Genomic DNA, 27,016 nt, shown 5'->3' on the forward strand with positions numbered 1-27,016 from the left:
GCCAGGAAAACCACTTTCATAAGCGTGAGTCAGCAGGGGCCCCTGGATGAATGAACTTGCACCAGACCCACGGGCAGCCTTAAAGGGGCCCCGCCGCGGGGGGTGGGGGTGTCAGGCGCCCCCCCTCCCCGGGCGCGGGGGCTCACTCAGTAAATAGAGGATCCAGAGACCCCCGATGGGGCCAACATGGCCTTTTCTCCTAGGCAGGTGGCCCTTGAAGTGCAGAAGGACACCCTCGGGGCACTGGTGCCCCCCCCTTCTCCACTGGGACTCTCCCCACCCCGTATAAAGCCCTCAGCCATCAGCCTGCCCAGAGAGTCTGGCTCTGAACTTCCTGGGCAAGCTGCCTCAGTTTTCTCATCTGAAAAATGGGGCCGGGGAAGAGGCTGTCCCTCCTGGGGGGTGTGGCAGTTAGCGGATGCCATTCTTGGCTCCCACGCCTAAACCCTGAAGCCGGCCCCCTGAGTCGGTCCCCCAGTTATTTTCTCTGCACACTTGCTGATCCTTCCTTATGATTTCATTGTCTCTCCCCAGACCAGGTTGTGGGTTCTGCGTGGGCAGGAAGTGTTTCCGTGTCCGCTTCATCCCGAGTCTGGAGTGGTGCTCCGGGAGGAGGGAAGGAGGAGGGGTAGAGTTGGAGCCGTGTCTGGCCTGTAGACCTCAGTTCACATCAGCCGCGATTTTCCTCACTGATGTGGCTGGGAACCAGGCGGTCCTTTCCTGTCTGGGGACTTCCCCGCAGTTGGGGGGCCTGTGGGAGGCCAGGGAGGCGCTCACCTTGCACGCAAAGGTTGAAGGGGGCACCCAAAACACTCAGTGATGAAGAAGACGGTGTTTTTGCGGAACGTTTTTTTTTGAAAATCAAAATTAGGGGCGCCTGCCTGGATCAGTCGGAGTGTGTGACTCTTGATCGTGGGTTCTGAGTTTGAGCCCCATGTTGGGTGTAGAGATCACGTAATAAACAAACAAACTTCTAAAAAAGTCAACAGTAGTGCAAGAAGTGGAGGATGAACCGATTATTAAAATTTCAGGACTCAACGGGACCCGTAACGGTGCCGTGCTGAACCATCCTGGAGCCTGACGCTAAAGGAAAAATCAAAATACTGATACTGTCTTTACTCGAAACTTTGCTATTTTCTTCATCCTGCATTTTTGGCACTACTCTCGATTTTTAAAAATATCATGGGAACGCAACACTGTGAGTCTCAATCGATTATGGAACGCTTCGGTGCCCCTTCTGGTTTGTGTGGTCCCCCTCCTGGGGCTGGTGGCCACAGGGATGGGGTTAGAATGCGCACACTGTAGACTATGCACAGGGAGGGACGGGGGGGGGGGGGCATGGGGAGGGCAGGGACCAGATCGAACCGCGGGGCTCTTTTGGGGACAGGGTCTGACGTCCCACCAATGAAAGATACCTCTGAGGAGGCAGAGTCCTGCTTGGACAGACAGACAGAGACAGAGGTGAGCGGGCTGGCGCAGGGAGGTGCTAGAGGGAACCTAGAGATGGGGCGGGGCCCGCATAAAGAGCAGGGCCCAGACGGGAGACCCTGGGCTTAGGGAGATTAGGGGACGAGCCTGGGAAGGGGGCGGCACCAGGCCAGATGTGAGGGGAGCACGTCCCTCCGGCCTCCGCTCTCCTCCGGCTGGGGGGCTCATGGGTGTCCGCCCTGTGCCCACGACCCCACTCTCAGAAGGGCCCTGTGCTGGGTGTCCTGCTCTGCTGTTCCCACTCTAAAATCCTTATTAATTGTTGAATGAGGAGGTCCCTTGTTTTCACGTTGCACGGGGGCCCACAAATCACGTGATGGGGGGCACCCTGCCTGTGGAGAGCTGGGTGAGAGGGGCTCTGGGCGGGGCTAGTTCTGGTAAGGCACTGCCCAGGGGAAAGTGGCCTTCCCCATCCTTTTCTCCTGGGGTCCCGGGCAGCGGCGCCGTGTGGGGTCACGTGACACGGTCCATGGCATGTGGCAGGGGCAGCCGGAAGCCCAGAGTACAGCCCCCAGCTGGCTTCTAGCCCCTTGTAGGTACGCGGTGTGACCTCAGCTGTGGCCTACCTCTCTGGGATTCTGTTCCAACATTCCTGGACACTTGGGATGGGTGCCCTCCATGACCCCCGTCCCCCGCCCACGCCAGGAGCCCAGGACAGTCCCAGCACGGGGAGGGCAGCTTCCCTCTGACCTACCTCTCGTTCGGGCTGTATCTTTCCCCGGCGGCCACCTGGCTGTATCCACTTCCCCATCCCAGGCTCTGGACTGCAACTTCCCAGTGTGTTTGGATGTGTAAACTGAGGCAGAGAGAGACAACCCCAAGTCAGAGACTCCCGCCTGGAGTGTCTCAGCCCCTGTGGGGCAAGGCTGAGGCTCAGAGTCAGAGAGGAAGGCCTGGGAAGGAGGCAGGCCCCCAGGTTCCCCATCTCTGGCTCTGGCCCATCCTCCCTCCCGACCTGCGCCACCACCCCCGCTGGCCCTGACCCCTTTTCTGGATTTGGCAAATTTGCTGATACAGAGAATTGTGGGCGAGCTGTGGACTTTCTTCCCTGTTGCCTGTTTTTTTCTGCCAGGAGATTGTGGGAAATAGAAAGTGTTGAGTGGCTTCCAAAAAGCTCGACCCAGACGAAGACCGATGATGTCACGGGGGACACAGGGATGATGGTTAGGGGGTCCATGGAGAAGGAAAAAGCAAGGCAGGTAGACTTGGGGTGACTGGCTTTCTCGGACTCTGCTGGGCACCCTGATCCTTCCACACCTGCCTGTCCGCCTCTCCCCCACGAGGCTGGGTGGCCGGGACGCCTCTGGATCCAGAAGTTCTGAAACTCGGGTTGGAAGATGTAGCATATAAAAAATCACAGGCACACTGAGGTGCCTGGGTGGCGCAGGCCGTGGTCCTGGGGTCCTGGGGTCAAGCCCCACACTGGGCTACCTGCTGGGCAGAAAGCCTGCTTTTCCCTCTCCCACTTCCCCTGCTTCTGTTCCCTCTCTCATGGTCTCTCTCTGTCAAATACATACATAAAATCTTTAAAATAAACAAATAAATAAAATTGCAGGCACACAGGCCACTGAAATTCAAATAAGAAAGAAGAGCCTAAATGTGTCCCATGCAGTATTTAGGATATACTTACACTAAAAAAAAATTTTTTTCATGGTTTATCTGAAATTCAGTTATGTGGGCAGCCTGTAAACTGTAAGATACCATAGGTTTGGAGAGTTAGGATAAAAAAACAAAGGTAAAACATCTCATTAATAATGTTTAAGTGGATTACGTGTCCAAGTGAAAATATCGTGGACATCTGGGGTTGAATAAGGTCTATTATTAAAATTAATTTCACTTGTTTCTTTTTTACGCCTTTGATGTGGCGACTGGAAAATTTACACATGTGGTTGTCGTTAGGCTTCTGCGGGACGTGGGCACCTGCTGCTTCTGCCAACAGTGATGTTCCCGGATTTGACAGCGAAAGCCCCACCGTGTTCCAGGAACACTTTCGGTCCCTGGGAAACCACACCGGTTGGGCATCTGGACCATTCATTGCAAGAAGCTGGGCAGTGTGCCCTGGGAGAGGTGCTTCCCTTCTGGGCCTCAGTTTCCCCATCAGGGCACTGGACTTGCAAGGTGGTGACAGCTGTGGCAGGGGCCCAGCCCTAAGGAGGGGCTCAGACACAGCAGCCCCTACCCTACCCCCTAGGCCTCCCCCAAACTCCCTGCATGTGCTTGGGTGCTGGAGAACCAGAGGAGGGAGAATAGAGTAGCGTCAGGGTGCTTCCCTGGGGTCCCAGAGATTAAAGGATCCCTCGTGCCCCCATACCAAAACCACCATTTCTCTCCCCCTATGAAATCCTAGGATCATTCCCGGGGCTGCTTCCGGCCCATGCCTCCTCCCTCCTCCCTTGTGGCAGCTCCCATAGCACTGCCACTTGCCAGACACCTCCAGGCTGTAGACAGAATGTTCTTGACACACCGCTGAGGCTCAGAAAGGCCAGTCTGGAGCCCGGGGTCACACAGCTCGAGCGACAGAACTGGGGCTTGAACTGGACACTTCCAGCGAAAAGGGAGACAGTGAACGAGCAAAGGAACAAAGCCTCCCTCCCCCCTGGAGCACAGAGGCAGCACAGCCTGCAGAGCTCTCCAGAAGGGCCCGCCTACCACCACGGTCGTCCTCTGGTCTGGATGCATTTTGGGGACTGGTGCGTTTGATCTGTGCGCTAGTGCGGGGAGGACAGGCTGCCCGGGGCTGCTGTGCTCCCATTCTACAGGTGAGGAAGCTGAGGCCCTGTGGAGCGTGGCCCCAAGTCACAGCCAGCGGTACAGTGGGACCGCGCCCAGAGCCCTGGCTGGACGAGACCAGGCCCTTCCGGCACGTGACGCCAGAGCTAATATTTGCCTTTGCCATTCACAAAGCCTTGTGGCCACCTTATCTCATCAACGCCCCCCAGGCAGGGGGTGGGCACATATTTTCAGTAACAAGTGGAGTTGACAGATGAAGAAACCGGGGATGGGAGTGGGAGTGCGGGGGTGGGCACTTGCCCAAGGCCACTCTTCCCCATGAAGTGGAGGAGGGAACTTGGGCTTAAGACCGTGCTGGGACGGGTGTGAGCTGCTGGGGCCTGGCCCAGACTGGGTTCATGACCCCGGGAGTTGCTGCAGATCCCTGGGGAAATCAGGTCAGAACTGGAGGAGCCCCCCGCCCCCCTCAACGGAGAGACCAGGAGGTCAGAAGCCACAGGCGGAGGCGGGGCGGGGGGGGCGGGGTGGGCCCCAGAGGAGCGTCTGGTGGGAGCTCAGCTGCATGCTGCAGCCGCATTCTCTGCTTTCGGATTCACCCGTCCCCTCCTTCAAAACTGGGGGAAAGTTCTGGCAGGAGAGTGCCTGCCCCGTGGTCAGGGTGGCTGGGGCTCCGGCCCAGGGGTCAGACCCACAGGGACTCTGACTCCCTCACCTCCAGCTGTGTGACTTGGGGCAAGTGTCTTAACCCCTCTGAGCTTCCCTTGCCTTGTGCAGAGACACAGACAGCCGAGCAGCCTTCTCATCCCTGGTGCTCAAGGGAATCGCCTGGTGAGAGTTTCAAGCCACCTGGACACACAGGCCGCTGGCCCGGAGATTCCGACCCGGCTGGGCCTGGGTGCGGCTGGCCCCGGGGAGTTTCACCCACAGTTTGCCCGTGGGGAGTGGCTGGCTTCCTCTGTCCTTGGTGCGGCTGGCAGATGAGTGGAATCCACACAGCCTGAACCCCTCTGGCCCGTGGAGGGACCCCCCCATGTGAGCGCCCCTCCCAGCCTGCGGCCTGACCTCTGTGAGCCACACTCCTTGTGTGGTTGTGGGAAGAATTCATGAGGTCTGAAAAGGGGAAATACATCTTCCGAGGAGCCAAAACACCAGGACAGCAGGGGCTAGCTGGTGACCCCGGTGGGGGGGGGGGGGGTCTCACCGGAGCCGTAAAGCACCACTGACTCAACCGCTGACGAACCTCCATGTCACCTTGCTCATTTACCGTGACTCAGTTTCCCCCACTTGATTCTATGCCACTGACTTTTGAACTCGGGAGGACTTGACATTTGCCCTTGGCCTTGAGCCGTACCAAGAGATAGTCCAGTCCCAGTGCGACCCCCACGTGGGCACAGCTCTGCTCGACTGGGAGACCCCCTCCCCACTACCCCCAACGGCTCTGATATAACCAGCAGTGGCTGTGAGCGACCTCCGGGGCCGCTGCTGACCGCGCGTCAGCAAGGGGCGGTGAAGGCCCAGATGGAAAGACTCTGCAGCCAGAGCCGATGTGGAAGCCTTGGGAATGCCAGAAGCAGAAGCAGTGGCCCGGAAACTGGGGGGTGCCCCCTTGCCTCATGGGACCTGGAGGCCGGAACCCAACCAGGCAGGGGATCAGGCAGAGAGAGGAAGTGAGGCCAATGGGACTTTCTGGGTTTTGTTCTGATGGACTGTGGGCATCTAGTGCCGGGGACACAGCGCTGGGTCCGACTGTGTGCTGTCCTGGACCCTGGAGCCAGAAGCACCCGAGGCACCCAGCCATCTGTTCTCCCTCTGGCCTCTGCGGCTGTTGCCCCTTGGTCCCGTGGAGCAGGGGCCTCACTGTGTTTGTTGTTTTTGGCTCGCACGCTGCTGAAAAATGTCATGTTTGCCACTGTTATCGGTTTTACCAGCCCTCGGGGCCTTGCCTTCTCGGGCAGGTGGGGTCAGGGCCCGGGTGATCTAACCTAGGGTCAGGTGCCTGGATCTTTCCCAGCGACGGGACAGGAGGGAAGAAGAGCCCTGAGAACGTTCTGCACGATTCTTCCCTGAACAGCGAACAGTGCTGCGCTCAGCATGGAAGTCCTAAGAAGTGGGCTTCGGGGCTCCAGGGTCAACACGGAGGCAGGATTCCAGAGCCCTGTCCTCGCCCACGGAGGCCCCACATGGCTGGAGGGTCTCTTCCAAGCTTACGAATGGCAAACGGGAGCCTGCGCTCCCCTGCTGGACCACCTCCAGGGCTGCCCGTGGTCCCCAGGCCCACCGAGGCTTCAGCACAGGCAGGCCCCTGCAGCAGCTGGCCTGGAAAGGCCTCCTCCCAGACCCCGAGGGAGCGTGCTCCCTGCTCTGCCCATCATGCCCTGCTTTGCCTTCCTCTGGTTCTGGGCAAACCTCTCTAGATCTGTCTCCATTCCTGGAGCTCAGACCAAGGTGGGGGGACTGGTGCTTGCATTTCCCCAGGCCTACTGTGTGCTGGCTGCCCACGTGCCCGCGGCGCCCCGTGGCGGTGAGCAAGGACACAGAGGCGCCAAGAACGTTTTCCTCGCGGCGGGCACTGGCTGCGGCACTGGCTGCGCGGAGAAGCCCGGGAGGGAGACAGGGAGGGGGAGGGTGGTCCAGCTCTGTCCTACAACCGAGGCGCTCGGGGACCCGTCCAGCTGGGCACAGAGGGCTGGAATGTGGGGGCCAAGGCCACCACCACCATTACCAACACACTCGTCACCACCACGGTCGCGATCACGCCCCGCAGAGCCGCAGCTGCAGCCTGGACGGGGGGTGGGGGGGTGGGGGGTGGGGCACCACAAAGATAAGATTGCTTCCTATCTGCACATTGGAGTGGGGGGGGGGTCCAACAGTGGGACGCGGGCACTGGGACCAGTGCTGGGGGAGGATGGGGCTGGGACCTAGGTGCTTCCCTGCGGAGACAGGAGCCCCACCTTGCTCCGGGGCTGTGTACCGCAGGGCCCGACAGGCCCCAGGCCCCTTGGACCGATTTCTCCCCGCCATGCCGGGCAGCCCGCCACCGGACCGCCCCGCCGCCTGTCCTCTGTGGCGCTGGGCTGCTGCCAAAGGGCACAGTCAGGTCCGGGCAGGCGCTGGAGGCTCTGCATGTTTGCTGCATGGCTGGAGGTGGAGGAGAGGCCCGGCTGTTCGGGCTTCGGGAGGTTTGCCCAGATGTCGACTGCACAAGCGGGTGTGGTGGGGACGAGTGGACGGCAGGTGGCCTCACCTCCAGAGATCCTGCATCCCCCGATGCGGTGCTGCTCCAACTGTGGAACGGGAGGCATGGAGGCGAAAATTGCCGTCGGGCCGGGCCTGGCTCCACTCCCCTCACAAGTCCGTGCAAGGACAGGCCTGTCTACCTCTGGCTGTCAAGGACTGCGGACCTGAGTCCAGGCCCCCGCGGCCTTTCCTCTGGAACCACCCCCGCGCCCTCCGCCGGCCTCCACCTTCCATTTCAGCAGTCACCAGTCGGGAGGCAGGGACAGATCTGTGTCTGCCCGAGCCCTCCTCACTCTGAGATCTGTGGCCCTCTGAGGGCCTAGACGGTTCCTTCACCTGCACGGTCAGGCACAGAATCCTGGGAGCGAGGACGTCTGGGCTCAGAGGGTGCTGTCCCACGAGCCCAGCGCCCCCCTCTCCAGGTGGACAAGCTCGGGGTAGTGAGGGGAAGTGGTCACTCCAGGCTCACCCAGCGGGAACAGCCTTGGAGATCTGCCTAGTGCTGCCTCCCCCTCCGGATGCCTGTGGCCCCCGGGAGGGAGCCCGGACACCCCTGCCCTTCAGTGATGCCCCCAGCAGGCATTTATCACCGGGCGCTGTGCTGAGAAGTGGGCATACAACGAGGGAGAAAGACCCCGATCTTCCTGTTCTCAAGGAGATGATTGCCAGGGGCGGGGGGAGGTAAGTGCTTAGGTGTGCTCTCACGAACTGACCTCTCTGGGGGTATCAGGAAAAGCTGCCCCAGGACAAGACAGCCAGGCCGGGAATGGAGTGGTGGGTAAGGATTGACCAGGGGAGAAGGCTTGTGGGTGAGGGCAGCAGCAGGTGCAAAGGCCCTGAGGTTGCAAGGAGATTTTTGAGAAACTGAGGTGTCTGAGTGAGGACGGCTGGGGCTCACAAAAGCCAGATCCTGTAGGGCTGGTGGCCATGGAAGGAGTTTGGTCCCCGCCCCCACCCTGAGAGCAAAAGGAAGACCCCCAAGAAGGGTGACAGGATCAGGCCTGCGGTGTGAAAAGGCAGTGGGCAGGCTGAGGGCAAGCCTGGGGCCGGGGCTATGGCAGCTGTCCCAGGAAAGCATCAAGGTTCTCGCCACTTCTTGTTCCCACAGGGGACCCGCCAGATTCCAGGATGGTGTGTGTGTGTGTGTGTGTGTGTGTGTGTGTGTACACACGTGTGAGTGTGTGTGTATTGTGGGGATGGGAGGGGCAGAGAGGTCCACGTGCCAGCAGGCGGGGCTTGCTGTGGTGAGAAAGGTCAGAGGGGACATGGGTATGGCCTCTCCTCCTTCCCAAAGGTCCAGACGAATGGGGGTGCAGAATCCCATCATGCCCTCTGCCCCCCGCAGCATCAGTATTTTCCACGTATGTAAACATGGACACACACAGGTTGTAACCTGCACACAGTGTCCCACACACCAAGGACTGCAGACATGCTTTCTACGTGACCACCAGCCGGGTCAGACAGGAGCCATGCCCAGCACCCCAAAAACCTCCGTGGGGTCCTCTCCGTCAACCCCTTTCCTGACTTTTGTCCCTGCGCATCAGTGCTGTCTGCTCTCGGTCCTGACGTCAGCGGAATCTCACAGAATGTCCTCGCGTGTGTCTGGATCTTTCTCTCCACTCTGTGGCCTTGGGGTTCACTCGCATGGACGTGCGGGCCAGCGGTTCCCTCTTTTTTATTACGGAGCCCAGTTCCACTGTCCGCAAACACCACAGCGGGCTTATCCACGCCCAGCTTTTTCCTGTGACGGTTCCCAGGCAAGCCTCGGTGGGGACATCTGCTTTCGTTTACTTGGGGTGAAGTCGGCCGGGTCACAGGGAGGGCGAGTGTGCAAGCTGATGAGAAACCACACATGGCTTTCCAGAGGCTGTGCCCACCTGTCCTGGGGGACTGGTGCCGCCCCCATGCTGGACCCCACCAGCCCCAACCCCCAGCAGCCCATCAGTGCTTGGCAGGTGGCCTCTGCCCTATGGGGAGAAAGGCCCTGCCCCAGCAGCCCTGCTGTCTCCCCAGCCGAGTCTCGGGCTCGCTCCCACCTCAGGCCTCACACTGCCACCAGCCCAGAGGCTCACAGTTCCCCAACACGCGTCACTTCTGTCCTCCCAGACGAACTGTCCTTTCTGCCTGGAGCCCATGTCCCTCCACTGCTGTCCTGGGGACAGCCTCCTGGGCCTCTCAAATCTCCCTAGAGCATCTTGGTGACCCGCTGGCGTGCCAGCATCTCTGGCCCCACGTTCTCCCGCCTCCTGTAAGCCACCTTGGCTCAGGCTCTCCTGACACCCCAAGTTTGCCTTGGGGTGGGGACAGTGGCTGCTGCTCCCAGCCAGGGTCTCGGGGGCGGGAGGCCGCTGTCACCACGAAATTACTGCATCAGCGAGGCCGAGGCTGGGTGGACACACAGGCAGCTGTGACCTGTGACCCCCGGCTGGTGAAGCATGCACACGGCTCACGCGTGCAGCTCCACGGTGTTTGGTAGACGCGGAGGCCCGCGGGGCCGCCACTGAGACCGAGGTATGCGACACACCCAGCTCCGCCTCCGACTTTCCTCCCCACAGGTTAGTGCTGCCTGTTCTTGGACTTGCTGGAAAAGGAACCACACAGGCTGTTCCCTCTGGTCTCTGCCTTCCCTGGCTGGTTCCAGACTCCTCCTCTCTGTCTCCTGGGCCTTGCTGGGTCCCCTCTCAGCAGCCACCTGGCCTTTTGATCAAGGCAAACCCTGGCCCACGAATGTCCCCCTGGTCCACCAGGCCACACGTCTGGGCTTGGTGTGATAACACGGCGAGCCACTTCCTGTTTGTCGGGGGGAGCCCGAGAGGTGGGCCCCCTCAGGGCAATGTGTTTTCATGCATCAGCACCTGGGAGCTCAGGAAGGTCTCGGACCCCATCCCAGATGCACTGTCTAGGAAACCTGCTTCTTTCCTTTACTTCAAACCCCCGCTGCTTCTGGCACCAGATGTGGGGGTGTTTCCTGCACCGACCAATTCTCCTCTGCCACAGCTCAACCCGTTCTGACAGCAGCTGGAGCTGGCCCAGACCCCGCGGGGGAGGGGCTCAGTTCCACAGATGCCCTGACCCACACTCTGACTTGGCGACAACCACAGGTTCCCACCACCCCCTCATCGGGCTCACTAGTTTGCTAGCGTGGCTCCCAGAACACCAGAGAACGGTGCAACTGACGATTACTGGTTCATTACAATGGCGGTGGTCCTGGATGCAGGGTGAGGTCCGGGAGGGTCCTGAGCACAGGAGCTCCTGTCCCTGTGGAGCCCAGGTGTGTCCACCCCCTGGCACGTGGATGTGCTCACAGCCTGGAAGCCCTCCAAACCCTACACCTTAGGGACTATAAGGGAAGCTTCGTCACAAAGGCAGGATGGACCATGAGCTCGGTGTCCTGCCCCCACCGCCCCTCCCGGGAGGATGGGGGGTGAGGCTGCTGTGCCAGAACCACTCTGGGTCACCTCAGTGGGACAAAAGGCACTCCACCACCCAAGAAAGATTGCAGGAGGATGTCTGTGTCGGAACTGGGGTCAAAGATCAATTATCACCATAAAAGATGCTCCAGGATTCTTTATCGGTCAGAAAGCTACAAAGGTTGGAGGAGCTCTGGCCAGGAGCCAGGAGAAAGACCAAACTATGCATTCCTTCCATGGCAATGCCCCATTAGCTAGGGCAGAACGTCGTTGGTTGGGGGGGCCTGGTTGGTTGGCCTGGCAGACTCTGCTTCCACGAACTCTCCAGGGGTTCTGGTGCAGCTCGAGTGTGAGGAGCCCTGAATCCCGGCGCGTAAGTGCGCTGGCGATGAATCAGACTCAATGGGAACACCGCTTTCTATGAGTAAGAGGACGCTATTGTCATTCTAAAGAACGTGGAAGGTTCTGCTACACAGGCCTGAGGTCTGATCCGTAATCAGAGCACCGGCTCGAGCCTCCCCGGCAGACCGGCCAGTTCCCAGCTGCCTGCCTGGCTCAGCGCTGATGGGGTGTAGAGACGGTGCCCAAACGTCTGACCCACACGGAAGGAGCAGGGGGGTCCCAAGGTGTCTGTAGTCACCCTGTCGGTAGGGGCCCGGCATGCCAACTCTTTTCCACTGGCTTCTCACACATCTGTGCTCTAGCTTCTCTGTCCTGCTCTGAGCCCGGGGAACCTGGTGCCCTGACGGGCCAGCTTCTGCTTGGGTTCCATCAAGGAAAGACTGGAGCAGGACGGCAAAGGGCAGAAGGCAGAGGGGGGAGAAGAGGGCTTGGTGGAGAGCCGGCCACCTTGAACAGCCAGCCTCGGGGCATGGTGGAAAGCCCTAATTTGCAGCGCTGGTCACTCTGTGTGGTGTACATGTTGCCACCAGCGTCAGTTTCAAGCTACGGCGTCGAGTTGCTGCGGCTCTGCGTGCTAAGGCCGGGACAGGCGTGCAGGAGGACTGCCGTGGGTATAGGTGACATCATGATCACAGCTTGTGGCAAAATCATCAGGAAGTGAGGAGTTCAAATGATGGATTATCTTTGTTCGGAATACGATTCATGTAATTTTTAAACATGGGGGTGTTCCATAACCGGCTCCCAAAACTCCTGAAAAGGTCACAACCAGCTCTGGCAAGTGAGTGGGCATGAGCGGGTCTGGGTGCAGTGTTGGCCGGGTTGACAGGTCGTCGGTCGTAGCCACCCGGAGAAGACACTGCGGCCAGCGCCAGCCTCTGATTCCTCTGCCCGGCTCTCCCTCTACTCCAGCGACATCCTCTCCCCTGTCCCTTCCTGCTCTGCTATCCCCAGGGTGCCCCAGTGCTTCTTGTTCCCTTCCTGGCTCCCCGAAAGGGCATCCTGGGAGTGGCAGGCAAGGGAGGAGATTCCCACCCCTGCTCGCACCCCTGCTGGCACCCCTGCTCGCACCCCTGCTCACACCCCCGCCGACCTGCCTCCTCTTTCTTTTACTCCTCAGCCTTCTGCACAAAATGTCATTGGAAGAAATGATTCCGACACCAGAAACCAGAAACCCCTGGGGGCATGGGGAGTTTCTCTAGGACAGATACGCATTCCTTATAAAAGGGACTGCGCCCCAGCTGGAATGACCATGAGCGTCTGTCGGGATAACGGTGCCCGTGGCCGTGGACCCGACCATCGCTTGTGAGGGGTTTGTCTTAGACACGGATTTGCACCCATCCGAAGTGATGTCTGTCTAGACTGATTCGTTGCAGCACTGTTGAGCCGACAACGGGACGGGGCCAAATGCCAGTCGTCAAGAGACTCGTTAAATAGGCTCTGGCACATTCTTACAATGGAGCAATTTGCGGCCGTGCTTTCTGGAACGACATGAGAGGTGCCCTGTGATTGTGAGGGAAAACAGGTTTGCCCCCGTGTGTGCAAGACAGGGGAAGGGAAGAACGCAGGGCAGAGGCAGGAGGGAGAAAAGGAAGGCGGGGTGGGGGGTTGGGGGAGGCAGGATGCGAGGGGCAGGGCGGGAGGCTCTCTCCCGGGGGCAAGCTGGCTGCCTGGGACACACTGCTCTCTCCACACCCACTTGCGCTTTGAGGACCGAACTGTTTCCATGGAGCACGCCTGGTCAGCACGTAGGTAAAATCCAAACATATAAAAGCAAATGCTTATGGAGTTTCACAGAGGCCTCCCCACCACTTGGGTCCCCAGAACTCGAGCTAGGGCCTGGCCCCTCCTGCCAGCTGACCAGGGTGGAGGCACCCCACCGCCGGCCCAAGCTCAGCTCAGCGCCTACCTGAGCGAAAGAGTGAGCTGGGAGCTGGGGTATGGAGTGGCGAGCCCAGCCGCGCCGAGGGCTCACATGCCCCGTGGTCCAGGCCTGGCTCAGGGCGTGCTGGCCGTATCTGTGGATTGACTGACTGCTGGACAAGGGCCCACACGCTCTCCTGGAACAGACCTTCTGGTTGGTTCTACAGGAAGCTTGATTTCAGGTGTTTTGCCTTCCCCTGTGACTCATCGGATGACCTCGTGCAGGGGGTGGCGTTAGAGCAGCATTTCTCAAACTCACTGCCCACACACCCTTTCTTTTTGCAGAACCAGTGTTTCCTGGGACACACTTTGGGAACCCTTGGCTAGACATTTACCTAAGTAATGACTGTCACCCTTGAGGCCTGGAGAGACCAGGGATTTAGTGAGTCAAATACACTGTTTGGGGCTTGGAGGACTGCAAGGCCCGGGATACCAGCCTGGTCTCCTACTCCAGAGACACAGGCTGATTGAATTGGTGTGGGGTGTGGCCCAGGTGCTGGGAGTTTGAAAAACTCCCCCAGTGCTCCCCATGGGCAGCCAGAGTTGAGAACTGTTTTTCTAGATTTGGGATTGGTGGGAGGGGCAAGAGGGGGAACTTTGTGTTGCAATCTAGGGTCACATTACTAGGGGCATCACCCATAGAAGGTGGAGGTGAAGGTCCTGTTTGGACACTGATCAATGACATTTGGTTCTGAATCCACATCTTAACAGAAAATTGGAAAATGTCTGGAAAATAGGAACCCATATGGCCAGAAGGTTCCAGATTGGGTCTTCAGGGGCTCACACTAGGCTTGCTCTTCCTGGAGAATTCCTGCTACAGACAGAGGTGGCAGGCGCTCCTTGGAGAGTGGCTCCACGCGTCACAGCTGCCCTCAGCTCTGTCAATTTAGGGCTCGTCATTGAAGCCATTCTGGTTTCACAAGTGCCCTGCGGGATGGTCACTCCAGGAAAGGCTCCCTGAGGATGGGCTGAAGATGCTGAGAGAGGCCCAAGTCTTTCAACCAGACCGGTGACTCCTGGGGTGCCGGTGGGGGTGAGACCAGCTAGCTTGAGGCACAGTTCAAGGAGATCATGCGTGTTCAAGAGGTGGGAGCGAGGTGAGGGGTCAGGACAATCCTGTGGGCGGAAGCTGGTGGCAGGGCTGGGTCCCCCAGGCAAGGGCGCAGGGAGGGCCTTGGTCTCGGGGCTCACCGTTGTATTCCGAGCCGCACGGGGGGGCAAGACGATGCCTGGATGTGGGGGAAGGTGGGTGGTCAGGGAATGTCTCTGAGGAAGTGACATTTCCACTGATCCCCACAGGGCGTGGGCGGAGAGTCAGCCACAGGAAGAGCACTCTAGGCAGAGAACAGCACAGGCAAAGGCCCTGGGGCTGGCAGGTTCGGTGTGAGGACCGCAGTGGGCCTGGGGCTGGGGAACGGGGCATGACAGTGAGGTGGGTGGTGGCCGGCCACGCGTGGCTTTGAGAGGCCGTGTGGTGAGCAGCGCGCTTCAGGGGCCGGTTCCCAACGGGGTGACCTGGGGAAGCAACCTAAGGCTCTGGGCCTCAGTTTCCTCACTGGTAAAATGGGGACAAAAATAGCGACTATTGCCCAGGACGGGGAAGGGCAGAGCGTATGGAGGGCAAAGCCTGGCATGCGGTAAGCTCGCAGAAGTGTCCCGCTCCCTCGCCCTCCCCCCCCTCCTCCCCCTCCTTCTCCTTGGAGGAGCCCAGGAGACAGAGCTGGGCCTAGAAACCAGGTCAACAGGCTTGGGGCTCTGGGTCCTTTCCACTCGGACTGCTCCCTCCCTCCTCTCCTGTGCACACACCCTGATCTGGAAGAGTCTGCAGCTGGCAGAAGCCCAGGGTTTTTGGATCCTCTCCAGGCCCCTAATTGGGAGTTTCTGCGTCTCTACCACTGCGACCACATCCCTGGAAAGAGGATTTGGCGAGCCTGCACGCGCCCCCCAACCCCGGCCCCGCGGGCTGTGTGTGCCCTGGCAGGCCTGCTGCCTCCTGCCAGGTGGGAAGGAGCTGGCGTGTCCCTCAGCGTGACCCTCGGGCTCTGGCGGGCACAGGAAGGGGCAGGCAGCGACTGGTGGAGGGAAGCTACAGCCAGAGGGGGAAGGGAGGCTCAGAGGCCGGACCTCCCCGTCCTTAGTTCCCTGTGGGGTCCGGGACGGCTCCCCGGAAGTGCCCTTCCTGCCCTCCAGCTGCTCGGAGTCAAGGCCGACTCCTCCATTTATACCCGAGTCATCGGCAACCCCCCCTACTTGCAAAACCATCCGGAGTTGGACCACCTTGAACGTCTGCAGCCACCACGTCTCTGCCACATGGCCTCCCGACTGAACGGAGCACGTGGCGCCGGGTCTTGCTCAGACCACAGCCCATCCTCCACCCAGCTGCTGGGATGACCACACCACCCAAAGCCAGACGGTGTCCCTAGCCCTCTGATGACCTCCCTCTCGCCAGGGGTCCAAACCAGTCTTCTCTGACCTGCCCTCCCCACCTGTCTGACCTCTCCCACCGCCCTGCCCTTCTGGGCTTCCGGCTGCTTTCGGCACAACCCCGCCACAGGCCCTTTGCGCCTGCTGTTCCCTGGACCGAGAACGCCCTTCTCGCAGACATCCACGGGACTTGTTCCCTTAGTTTATTCAAGTCTCTGCTCAAATGTCTTCCCAGTGAGACCAGAACACCCTGTATAAAAGGGTAACTCCCACCCTCCTTATCCAGCTGTGTTTCTCTATATACCCTCACCACCACTTCACGTACTTCATGCTTACTTATTCATTTGTTTGTCTGGACCCCCACCCTGGGATGCAATTTTCCCTGAAGCCAGGGTGTTTTCTGTTCTGTGGGCTTGGCACATAGGAGGTGCTCAATAAATATCATTATATAAGTTGAGCCCATGGGTGATCTTTATGCAAGAGATCACCAGGACAGCTCTCTCCTGGGCTCCTTCCTTTGGGACTGACCTTTCTGTCACTGGAGGCACAGCATCGGAGAAGTCAGCTCCTACATGGTGCGTTAAGGCCCCTGGCACTCTGGGAGCGGTCACATGGCTTTCCTGCCAGTGGAGGCTAAGAACACCAGCGTGGGAGCCGCTTTCTGACCATGGAATTGGGGTAGGTCACATTCCATTCATTCAGCCAGTGTGGGGCTGGTGCTCTGTGTGGGCAAGGGCCAGGAGCACGGGGGACAGACCATGCTGCCTGTTCCTGGTGGGGCTCGGAGATCAGAGGAGGGGACGGTGAGCCAGCAAAGACCAAAAGTGAAACTGATGGTGGGGGTGGGGGTGGGGGCGGGCACAGACACCTCGATCCCCTGTCACGGGAGGTTTTTGGCAAGGGCAGGGAAGAAAGGCTGAAGGCATCAGTCGGAGGACGCTGGGCGAGAGGGAGATTGCCTGCAGGGGTGGAGGTGGGAAAGGCAGAAGCCAGCGGGGCCTGGGGTGCACAGAGCAGAGAGGGGGTCTCGGGAGAGTGGCAGAGGGCTCCTGGGGCACGGATGGCCCCTGTGGGGATTGCAGAACAGAGACGGCCCAAAGGACCAAGACTAGAGGCTGTTGGGACGGTCAGCGAGGGTCCCGGAAGTGGCGGGGTGCGGGGGTGAAGGGCGGGAGCAGAGAAGCTTCCAGGCAAAGCCAGGGTGTCAGGGTGCTCATCGGTAAAGCGTCGGTCCGGGTGCCCTCTGCGGGGCTTTCTGTCACAGATGCCCAGATGTCTGCTAGGCTAGCCCTGCTCCCGCCATCTCCCCGCAAGTGGCTTGGGGCGCGGCAGGAGGGGCAGCAGGCATGGCTAGTGGGGAGCACGAGCTAGTCCACCGCACTGTTAAATGCAGACGCCACACTCTCTCCTGGGCGGTGCTGAGACCCCATCACATCGCGGGCAGAGAGGACACAGGAGGCGGGCCGAAGGGTAGCTCCCCCAAAGACACGCCCAAGTCCTAACCCCAGGAACCTGTATGTGTGACTGGTATTTGGAAAAAGGATCTTTGCAGATAAAATCCATTAAGGATCTAGAGATGAGACCCTCACGGATTTACCACAGGCCCTGTCCAAAGACTGGTGTTCTTTTAAGAGAGAAGGCGTGGGGCGCCTGGGTGGCTCAGTCATTAAGCAGCTGCCTTCGGCTCAGGTCATGGTCTCATGGTCCCAGGGTCCCAGGACCGAGCCCCGCATCGGGCTCCCTGCTCAGCGGGGGTCTGCTTCTCCCTCTGCCTCTGCCTGCTGGCCCCCCCCCCCCCCGCTTGTGTTCCTTCTCTCTGCTGTCTCTGTCTGTCAAATAAATAAAATCTTAAAAACAAAAAAAAAGAGAAAGAGAAAAAAAAAAGGACGCTGGGGTGGCTCACTTGGTTAAGTGGCTGCCTTCGGCTCGGGTCATGATCCCAGCATCCTGGGATCGAGTCCCACATCGGGCTCCTTGCTCAGCAGGAAGCCTGCTTCTCCCTCTGCCTCTGCCTGCCACTCTGTCTGCCTGTGCTCGCTCTCTCTGACAAAAAAAAAAAAGAGAAAGAGAAGGCAACTTGACAGACACAGGGAAGCCATGGGTCCACGGAGGCAGAGCTCGGAGGACGCGGCCATAGGCCAGGGAAGCCCGGGGCCTCCAGAGCTGGGAGAGGCAGGAGGGGCCTCCCCCATACTGTGGGGTCTGGTCCTGCCCATACTGTGATCTTAGGTTCTGGCCTCCAGACCAGGGAGAAGATAGGTTTCTGCTGCTCTAAGCCCCCTGCTTGTGTCTACATGGTACCACCGCCCCGGCCACTCACACAGAAGGGACCGCAGGCACGCGAACGTCTGGCCTCAAGGGGATTTTGTCCAGGACCACTTTTCCTCCAGAGCGTCAGGCTCCCGCCCAGCCGTACACCTGCTCTCAGTCTGGGGAGCTGGGGAGGCAGGGAACGTGGTTCCGGGGGACATGGCAAGTGGGGCCTCGGCCCCCGCCCCGGGAACACCTTCCCAGCTTCCTGTCTGCCCAAGACGGAGTTGTCAGAAGTCAGGGACAAGGGGAGCAGGTACAAGGTATGGCCTGGCTGTGCTCGGCCTCATCGGCCCGGGGCGGCAGCCTCCGAGCCCCCACGCTAGGCTGTCAACCTTGGAGGCTGCTTCAAACGGGAAAGGGGATTGCACAGGAGGCCACGTTCTCCCAATCGCGGGAGAGCCCCCCCCCCCCCCCCGTGTGAATGCACTGATGCAGAGCCATGCTGATCCCCAGAACTCCCAAGGCCAGGGTTGGGAAGGGCGGCGCCGTTTACGCTCTGCTCACCCCACCAGGAGGCTTAGCGCATCCCTTGCATTACAGCACAAGAAGCCGCGGCTTCCCCTCCTAGGAGCTGCGATTACAGGATTTTACAGACAAGGAAACTGAGGCACATGACCTTCCCACGGTCACGCCTCCTTCAGTAAACGGCAAGGCTGGGTCAGAAACCAGAAGAGCCCAATCTCGGCGGAGCAGCTGAAAGGCATAATGAGGGGCCCCTGACCGAGGCGAGGGCCTGGGAAAGCAGAGGCCGAGAACTCGGGCAGAGCAGGGCTGGGGCGGCCGGCAGAGCCCAGGGCTAACCGAGGTCTGGATGCTGCCCAGCCCAGCTGTGTGTTCTCTGGGGCGGAACCGGAGGCCGTGGAGGGGCGGGACCCTGGCCTGGGACGTGGGTTTGTGCCTGGAGTTAGTGATCTCCGAGCTGATTCTTGCGGGCGGCCAGGACTCGCAGAGGAAGGACGGGGGCAGGGGGTCAGATCGCAGCCCGCATCTCCAGGCAGGAAGGGGGGGCCAGTGCCCGGGCCGAGTCTCCGACGGGTTTAGCTGGACAGAGAAACCCCGGCCAGGGGAAAAGCGCAAGTGAAAGTCAAGCAAGAACCTTCTGAGAACAGTCAGGAGCCCGTGAGGCCACAGCGTTGCTGGCTGTGGGGAGGGTGCGGAGGTGGGATGGGGTGACCTTGCCGGATCTGTGGTCCCTCCAGCGGACTTGAGGTTCAGGCAGTGGAGCGCGGGGCCCCCCGGGGAACTTGCTCACCACATGTGAGGCTCCGGCCTGATTTCAGAGACTCTGAGTCAGGAAACCGGAGCCGAGGTGAGAGGTCCAAGATCCAGACAGATGGAGGCCTGAGGGCTGACCTGCCCCTGTTCACCTCTGCGGGGGCCCCAGCGTGGCCGGTGGAGAAGGGCGTGGTGCTGGGAGTTGGGAGGGGTGAGTGCCCTGAGGAGAGCCCTCGTCTAGCTGCGACAGGGCCTGATGACCAAGGTCAAAGTCCTGCTGAGAGCAGCTTGGGCCCGTGTGTGCCATTATGCGCCGGGGCCACCCATGGATGAGCTCCGTGCGGGTGGGGCCGGAGTTAGCCCATTTTACTGCTGGGGAGACTGAGGCTCGGGGGTCACGGCGCTTTCCTGATGGTACAGTAGCAGGTGCTAGGCGGGGGCTCACGCATGCGTGCTTGCTCCGGGGCTGGAGGGCCAGAGGGCCCTGCTGCCCCCTCTCGGGAGCCTCATCCTCCTCTCTGGCCAGGCGAGGCCCCCATACCAGATCCCCAGCTTCCCCAGAGACACTCTGCCCCTCCCTGCCGAAGCCCCCTCCTTACCTGGTGACACACAGGCTGGGTGCTGCAGGGTGACAGGTGACCAGGGCTGGCTGGGGAGGAGCGGGCACAGTGTGGCTGGTCCTCCTTCAGGGGACACCCCTGCCCCGACTTGAATGTAGCAACAGGACAGTAGGGGCACAAGAGTCCACGCTGTCCTGTTTGTCGCATCACAAAGTCCTTCCCTGTGCTGGCTGGGGGGTTGGGGGAGTCTCAGAGCAGTGCTGCCCCAGGGGCCCTGGCCTGGCTCAGTTCCCCCCGTCTGCAGAGACTCTACTGGGGCACCAAGAAAATGGGCGCATCTTGCCAAGGTGAGTCCCGGGCAGGAGGGAGCTGGGTGACAGGCACGGGTTTGCTTCCGAGCTCTGGTCTGGGCACTGGAGACAGGGGCCATTGCTGTCAGCCCAGCACCATGACCGGAGAACCTGCTGCAGGTGTGGCTTGCAGCCAAGGTCTGAGCCTCCGGAAGACTAAGTGTCCCCATCTGCGGCGTGGGAGCGGACCTAGTGCATCAGGCCGTGGGCATCTGGGGCATCTCTGACAGCTGACACCCCCCCCCCTTCCACTGGGGCCCAGGACGGGGCAGATATCCTTCTCTACATACCGGAATCTTCTGGACGGAGCTGCAGAAAGAGAAGCGAACCACAGCTCTGAAAAGGAGGTGCTGGAGCGGGCAGAACCCGGAGGCAGAACCCGGAGGCGCCGGCACAGGAGTAGCGGAGGGAGGACGCTGCCCAGAGTCCGGGCTCGCCATGGCCTTCCCCAAGGACCCACGAATCATCGCGTCCGACATTTCGAAACGTTTTCTCCCTGCAGCCACAGAGGCTTTTGAAACAGACACAAGAAACATCTCATGTGGAGAGCCAACATGGAAAGTTCCAGAATGAAAGAACTCGCTTGCTAGCTTCCATCCGTTTTATGAATTAAAACGGATGCGTTCCCGCTGCGTCCACTCGGCTCCCAAGGGATGACGTCCGGATCGGGAGCCTGTATCTGGGTTCAGATGAAGCATGCCCAGCCTCTGTGGCCACCGGCGGTCCTCAGCAGGACAGAAGCAGAAGAGGACACCCGTGTAAAGCTATGGTTTGCTTGTGTGTGAAGGTCACAGGTAGAACAACGATGCCTGAACACAGTCACTTCTGGGGGGGGGGAGGCCCAGGCACGACGCCTGGATCTCTGTCACCCATAAATTCCACCAGCCCTGTGGGAAGCTATACTTGGTCCTGGGAGAATCTCCCACATTTCCATGGCCGGAAGGGAAGGATTTGATGATGGAGAGAATGTGTCGCCCTCACCTAATCTCTGCCTGCACCCAGCCCTCCCTCTGCTCTCCAGCAGCAGAGGCCGCCCCTCCTGCCGCACCCCGGCCCTTAAGGGGCTTTCTGGTGCAGGGACTTGAAGCCAAAGATCCAGACCGTTTCTCTGGTCTTGGCTGGTGCCGGTGCAGGAGTGGGGCTGCGTCTGGAAGGGGCAGAGGCGCGGCGTGTTGGCTGATCAATGTCTCTTGTGTCGGGGGTCCGGGAGGCCCTCCGAGGTGCTCCCCCTGCCCGGGGCTGTTCCCGGTTCTTCACATCCCCCCTGCGGAAGGTCAGCCACCAGCTGCTTCGCTGGAGGGGACTGGCTACATGATCCCGAGGTCTCGGGCTAAACTCTTCACTTTGAGTGACGACGCTGCTGTGAGGATCACAGATAGTGGGATCCGAGGCCTGTTTCAACAAGCCGGCGCATTTCTGTGGCTGCACAGTACCCGCGGGAGAGCTGACTCATGCAGAGAAAAGGCTGCAGAGCAGACTGTTCTCCCGGTGTGGTTTAGCTGAGCAGAGCTAGGGCCAGCTTGGGTCTGCTCGGGGGCTTAGCAGGGCTGAGTCCCCCGTCCAACAGGTGGAACAGGTTGGTGGCCAAAACCCAACAACTTAATCAAGAATTTGTGGCACTCGGAGGGTGCAGAGAGCCTGGACAGTCCCCTCAACATCACCACGCCCAGGGGGTCACCAGTCGCACCGGGGAGCTGCCCCTCCTGTCGTCCACCGAGGGCACTTCCTCTGGCCGGGATGCCTGGTTTGGAGACCTTCCTGCCCCTGGCTCTCCTTCAGGTCCTCGTATTTAAGGACACGTGGGGAGAACCTTCCTTCGACAAACCCGAAGGAGAAGTTGATTTTGTGTGTGTGGAGACATGATCCCCCGAAGCATTTCTCAAAGGGTGAGATGAGGGCTCCTCGGGGCTCCTGGACAGAGCAAGGACCTCACTGAATCCTTCCCCAGGTCTTATTCCTTCAAAAGTCTTTTGGGGGCTTTGTGAGTCTGCTTGGTGCCAGCCCGGCTGGACTTACTCGCTCGCCTCTTCCTTGGGCAGGAGGGAGAGGGAGGCAGCTGGATCGATCTAGGATGTAAGGATACTGCTTTGTTTTTATCCTTTTATTTGTGCTCTGCCTTCTACTTGTGGACAAGAAATACTGCATTTTTATTTATGGCAATGATATAAAAAGTCACGATGGTCCCCAAATGACCATGGTTTGGGACCGCGGCTCCTATATTTAGCAGGATTTGTGATCTGGGCTCCGTGCCTGACCCAGAAAGTCACGTCCTCAGTTAGCCCAAGTGGAGACTCCCCTAAGGGACTGGAGAGGGGGTCCTCTGGGACAAATGGCCCCACTCCTCCTCCACGGTCAATCATCTCGGTTCTGCCTTGGGACCCAAGGAGTTTGCGATGGGACCGCCTTGGGAAAACCGAGAGAGCAGCGGGCTTGGACGGCCCCGGGGCATGCAGTGGACCTGAGTGTTGCTGCTCAGGCCCTACGGGAGAGAGCGGGGCTCACTGTGTGGGATCTGGGTGCAGGTCTACGACCCGACCCGGTCACCAGTTAAGAGTGGAGATGGGAGTGCCCAAGTGCTGGAAGGGAAGAGGCAGCACTGCCATCTAGTGTCAAACAGAGTGGACAGCACCCAAGACCCACGGATTCAGGCCTAGTTGATCCCTGCACGAAAGCATTTTTAGCACCCGAAGGGGTCTCTGATCGAGGGACAGTGGCTCAAGGCGGAATAGGGATGTGCAGCTCCTGTCCTCTCCAGACATGGCCTGTCACCATTCCAGGGGCCACCACATCTCTGAGGAGCTGGCCGTACGGCAGGCCCTGTGTTGGGCTCCAGACCTGCTCCTTTTGTCCAGCCTCTCGGGCAGCCCCAGGAGGACCCACAAGGCATCAGCGCAGAGTGCGGTTGTGCCTTGAGAGCCAGGTGGCCGGATCTGGGGACTCCGTCTGGCCCGGGAGAGGTGGGACTATGGAAGAGAAGTGTCTTTAATTTCCCTGTGTTCAAGAGAGGTCTCAGGGAGCACAGCGGCCCCGGAAGAGCAGGAGCTTCCGAGCGGGCCCCTCTCCCTCTGTCCTCCTCGGCCTCTTCAGCTTTCAGACTGGGACAGTGGTGCTCCTTCACGGGCTGCCCCAGGCTCTCCATTCCTCACCGCAAGCCAAGGCCCCCGTCCCTCCTGGCAGGGAAGGGCACTCAGCAAGGGCGGCTGGGATTATGGTCCCTGGGCAGGAACTTGCTTTGGAGGAAGTGGGCTCTCCTGGGTTCTAGTGGGAAGGAGAGCTGTGCCCCAGTGTTACACAGCGCCTTGGGGCAGGACTCTGTGGGGATAGCCAGGGCCGAGGGCCCAGTCCAGCCAGAAAGACCCTGCCTGTATGGAGATGTGATGCTCTGGGCCAGGAGCGCGGCACAGTGATGAGTATGGTGAGTATGGTCAAGGCCAGGCGTCCCTCTGCAGGTGCCGGGACTGGAGGACGCCCTGGGAGCCGAGTGGGACGTGCAGCCCAGGCCAGTCTGGACCACTGCCCACAGGGCATCTGCTGGACTCAGGATCCCGGGGGGCATGCAGGATGCGGGCCAGAGCCAGCTGCACCCTCTCGGAACAGTCTGACCCTCCTTCCACACCAGCAGCGTGTGAGGCTCCTGAAGGCAGTCGTCCAGTCACCTTCCTCCCCACCAGAGTGACCAGGAAGGGCTAAATCCCCTGTAGGCTACGAGGTCTGTGTGCGTCTCTGACAGATGGCCGGTCTGTACCAAGCCCTGCCACGTCAGGCCCTGCAAAAAGACGGATGAGCTGGGGCTCCTGCCTCTGTCACGGACGCGTACTAGGCTTGTCCCCGGCTCCTCCTCTAGGAGCTCCTCTGGTGTCTCACTGCCACGATGAGGGGTGGCCAGGTTGTACCAGGGAGCGAGCCGGCCTCCAGCTGAACCTGCCAGAGGGCCCGTGCTCCGACTCCAAGCTGGCTGTCATTGTCCTGCCCTGGCCACAGTGCAGTGTGGGGTGATCAGTAATCCAGGGAGGTGGTGGCGAAGAAGCCATCAGAGATGGGCCTCCAGGACCAGTCAGAGCCGGAGCTGGGAGGGGGCCCAGCGCTGCGGGCGGGGCTCCTCCACGTCTGGCTGGTCCACACGGGCTCTGCCGTGCGCAGGGCTGCCCTGTCTCCGCTGGGAGTTTTGGAGCCCATGCTCCCGGTTTGTACAGAACTAGCTGGTGCTGGGCATCGAGCCCTGACGCACAGACACCGCCTGCTCAGATTTTAGGAAATGTCACCAAGCCCTCTAGTTCAACTGTAGACCCCAACAGTTAAAGCCAGAAATAGATACGACTGCTTAACTCATGCTTTAACCAAAACCCCACTGTTCTGATTTCTTACAGCACTTTCTTGAGGCACGGAGAGGTTTTACATGACTAGACCATTCCAATCGCCAGGCCATAAGAGCCCTGATTATCAACAGAATCCTAGAAGACCACACCCCAAGTGTCCCCTTTCCGGCCCCTGATCATGCTGAACACACACTGCCCCCGCCCATGACCTCGGGCTCCCTGCCTGTTCTGCACGTGCCCCACCTCTCCAAACCTCTCTATAAAACCCTGGGTGCCCGTCTTACGGGTGGAGGCCTGAGCCCGCCAGCTGCTGCTGGCACTTGAGATAAACGTCTGGAGTTAGTGGCCTCTCTTGCGAGTTTGTTCGGCAACAGTGTGGACAAACCCAGCCCAGGGCTCTGCTTCCGATTCGCCCAGGCCCCCGGGATCCCCGGGGCTAGAGCAGCCGGCGGCGCGGCAGCACGAGGCCTGGCCCGTGGGTTAGAAGCTGGGATAGATGGCTAACAAGACGTTCGCTTTCTGCCTCGGCAGAGTCCTGCTCTGGACCAGGCCCCTTGGTAGAGCCTCTGTGTCCCTACGTGCTCTGTCCTTCGTGGCCTCGCCTGCCTGGCTGCCCTTCTGACTTTGTCCCCATTCACTCCGGCCAGGTGGCTGGGCGCCTCCTCCCTGAGCCTCTGCTTGGGCGGTCAGTACAGGGGCAGGAGGGCGTAGCAGAGTCTCCGGCCCGGGCCGGCCCAGCTCCTCTCTCGCCAGCTGCACCATCCTTCCCGGAGCGCAGTTTCCTTGTCTGTAAATCAGAAACACCCTCGGGTGGGGACGTAAGGAGAAGCCCAGCCCCAGCAGAGATCGATGCTCTTTCTCCCTCCCCCTCTGGATGACCGGAAATGGACTCGGTGAGAAAAACGCCACTTGGAAAAACACGAAGTACAAAGGCCAGAAAGCGCCACAGGGTCCCCTCTGTCAATTTCGCTAAGTTGCGAAGAATGCAGAAACCAGCGGGCAGCTGTCTGTTCTAAGAATAGATCAAAAAGGACTTCCTCTTCCAATGAGCGCTTTAGAATCCAATTAAAAATCAGAGAGATGTTCCCTCCATTTAAATTTTAAATGTACCTTATGATTAATTTCAAACAAAACCCAGGAAAAGCTGATCTTTGCAAAAATGCTAGACAATTTCTCCTCTCCCCACCTTTTAAGCCACAGAGTACGCAGAAACTAGTCTCTCTGGTCGGAGCGTTAGGGTCCCCCGGGGTCCCCTGATACCCACGGGAGGACAGGGCTGTGCAGCCCTTAGCGGTTCCCAGTCCGGAGGGCCCTGAAGGTCCAGCCCTCTGTGAGAAGGCCCGAGGGCGGGGAGGCGGAGAGAACTGGAGAGACTCGAGGGAGAGGGAGGGATGGTGGAGCAGGGGTGGGGCGGAGAGCCCGCAGGCAGGTATCAGGATTCCCCGCCTGTGCAACGCAGAGGGCAAGTTCCTGCCCTTTCTCCCCTGGGAACAAACTACCTCACTTAGTCACCTTTAGAAACTGTGAACAGAAGCCAGAAGCTGAACGCGGGGAGGAGAAGATGGAGAACCTACTCTATGCAGGTGAACATGATGGTGGCCATGCCTTTGGGCTTCTCAGCAGCCCCGACATGCCTGTGTGCTGTTGTTCCCCCATTTACAGGCGGGGAGACTGAGGCAAAGTGACAGTAGGTGGCTCCAACTGTGGGGCCCTGTGCTGCCTTTCAGAACAGAGAGAGGCCCGTGAGCGAGGCAGAGCAGGTCTATCCCGAGTCCATTAGCATGCGGGACCCTTAATCCCATTTCCAGCAGAGCCCAGGCCTGAGGGAGTGGGGAAACCCTTGTAGACAGGATTGAGATGCGGGGTGTGTCTGAATCACGGACCCCAAAGTGGGGAGGCCACGGGAGGGGAGTTTGGACCAGCGGTTGGAGGGGGACCAGAGCAGACCCTCTCCCGAGATGGGGTCTGAAGGGTGGGTCGGGGGACAGGGGCAAGGACAGGCTCTGTGGTTGGGGGACACGAGCACAGCCTTCAGCCTTTAGCCCTGAACTTGGCACCCCACGGAAATGAAGGATGACAATCTGTCGAGCACCTACTGTGAGCTGCTCCACTGTGGGCACTTTACAGAGGAAGACACTGTGGTCCAAGTGGTTCCCTGGGGCCCCCGAGAGCACGTGGGACGGAGCCCAGGTCCGGGAGAAGCACCTACACCTGCAGCCACGGTGTCCCCCTTGCAGTGATGTCCCCCGGGCAGTGGGTGCCCTCCAGTGGGCTGTCAGCTCAACGATGCCAGGATCCAGTGACCCGCAGCCACCTCCTAGACCCGCTCTTGCCATGGTCCTTCTGTAAAGGATGCTGGGTGTACACCTGGGCAGTGTGACCATCACTCAGAGGAAGCGGGGAGCCAGGCCGTGTCAGCTGCCCCTGCCCTGCCCGGAGCCGCGCCTGAGTGTGGCAAGTGCTCCGACAACAGCATTTTGTGTAACCTAAGTGGTGTAAGGGGAGTGTCGCTCAGTGCAGCGCGAGGCAGCCCAGCTCCCTCCCTCCGGCGACCTACACTGACCAGAGGAGACAGTTACCCTCTCTGGCTACTGTGACAGAACACCACCGACGGGTGACCTATAAACCGCAGAAATTTGTTTGCAGCTCTG

At 60.0% G+C, this 27,016-nt stretch overlaps 1 protein-coding gene and 2 long non-coding RNA genes across 3 annotated transcripts in view; 2 read left to right on the plus strand and 1 right to left on the minus strand.

Moving 5' to 3' along the window:
- Window positions 1–19,910, minus strand: part of OSGIN1 (oxidative stress induced growth inhibitor 1) — a 30,227-nt gene extending 10,317 nt beyond the window's left edge. Inside the window, exons 1-2 of the mRNA XM_059151592.1 lie at window positions 19,739–19,910; window positions 2,183–2,284 (exon numbers count right to left, since the gene is read on the minus strand). The gene's annotated coding sequence lies outside the window, so the exon portion shown is untranslated. The remainder of the gene's footprint in view (window positions 1–2,182; window positions 2,285–19,738) is intronic.
- LOC131817844 (uncharacterized) lies at window positions 9,595–12,698 on the plus strand. The gene is made up of 2 exons (XR_009348599.1): window positions 9,595–10,010; window positions 12,385–12,698. It is a non-coding gene; the product is annotated as an uncharacterized LOC131817844 (long non-coding RNA).
- A 106-nt stretch (window positions 19,911–20,016) lies between the features above and the next one.
- LOC131817843 (uncharacterized) lies at window positions 20,017–24,707 on the plus strand. Its single transcript, XR_009348598.1, has 2 exons — window positions 20,017–20,046; window positions 24,417–24,707. It is a non-coding gene; the product is annotated as an uncharacterized LOC131817843 (long non-coding RNA).
- Window positions 24,708–27,016: the final 2,309 nt, after the last annotated feature.

Source organism: Mustela lutreola, chromosome 16 (assembly GCF_030435805.1).
Source record: "Mustela lutreola isolate mMusLut2 chromosome 16, mMusLut2.pri, whole genome shotgun sequence".
NCBI classification, from domain to species: Eukaryota; Metazoa; Chordata; class Mammalia; order Carnivora; family Mustelidae; genus Mustela; species Mustela lutreola.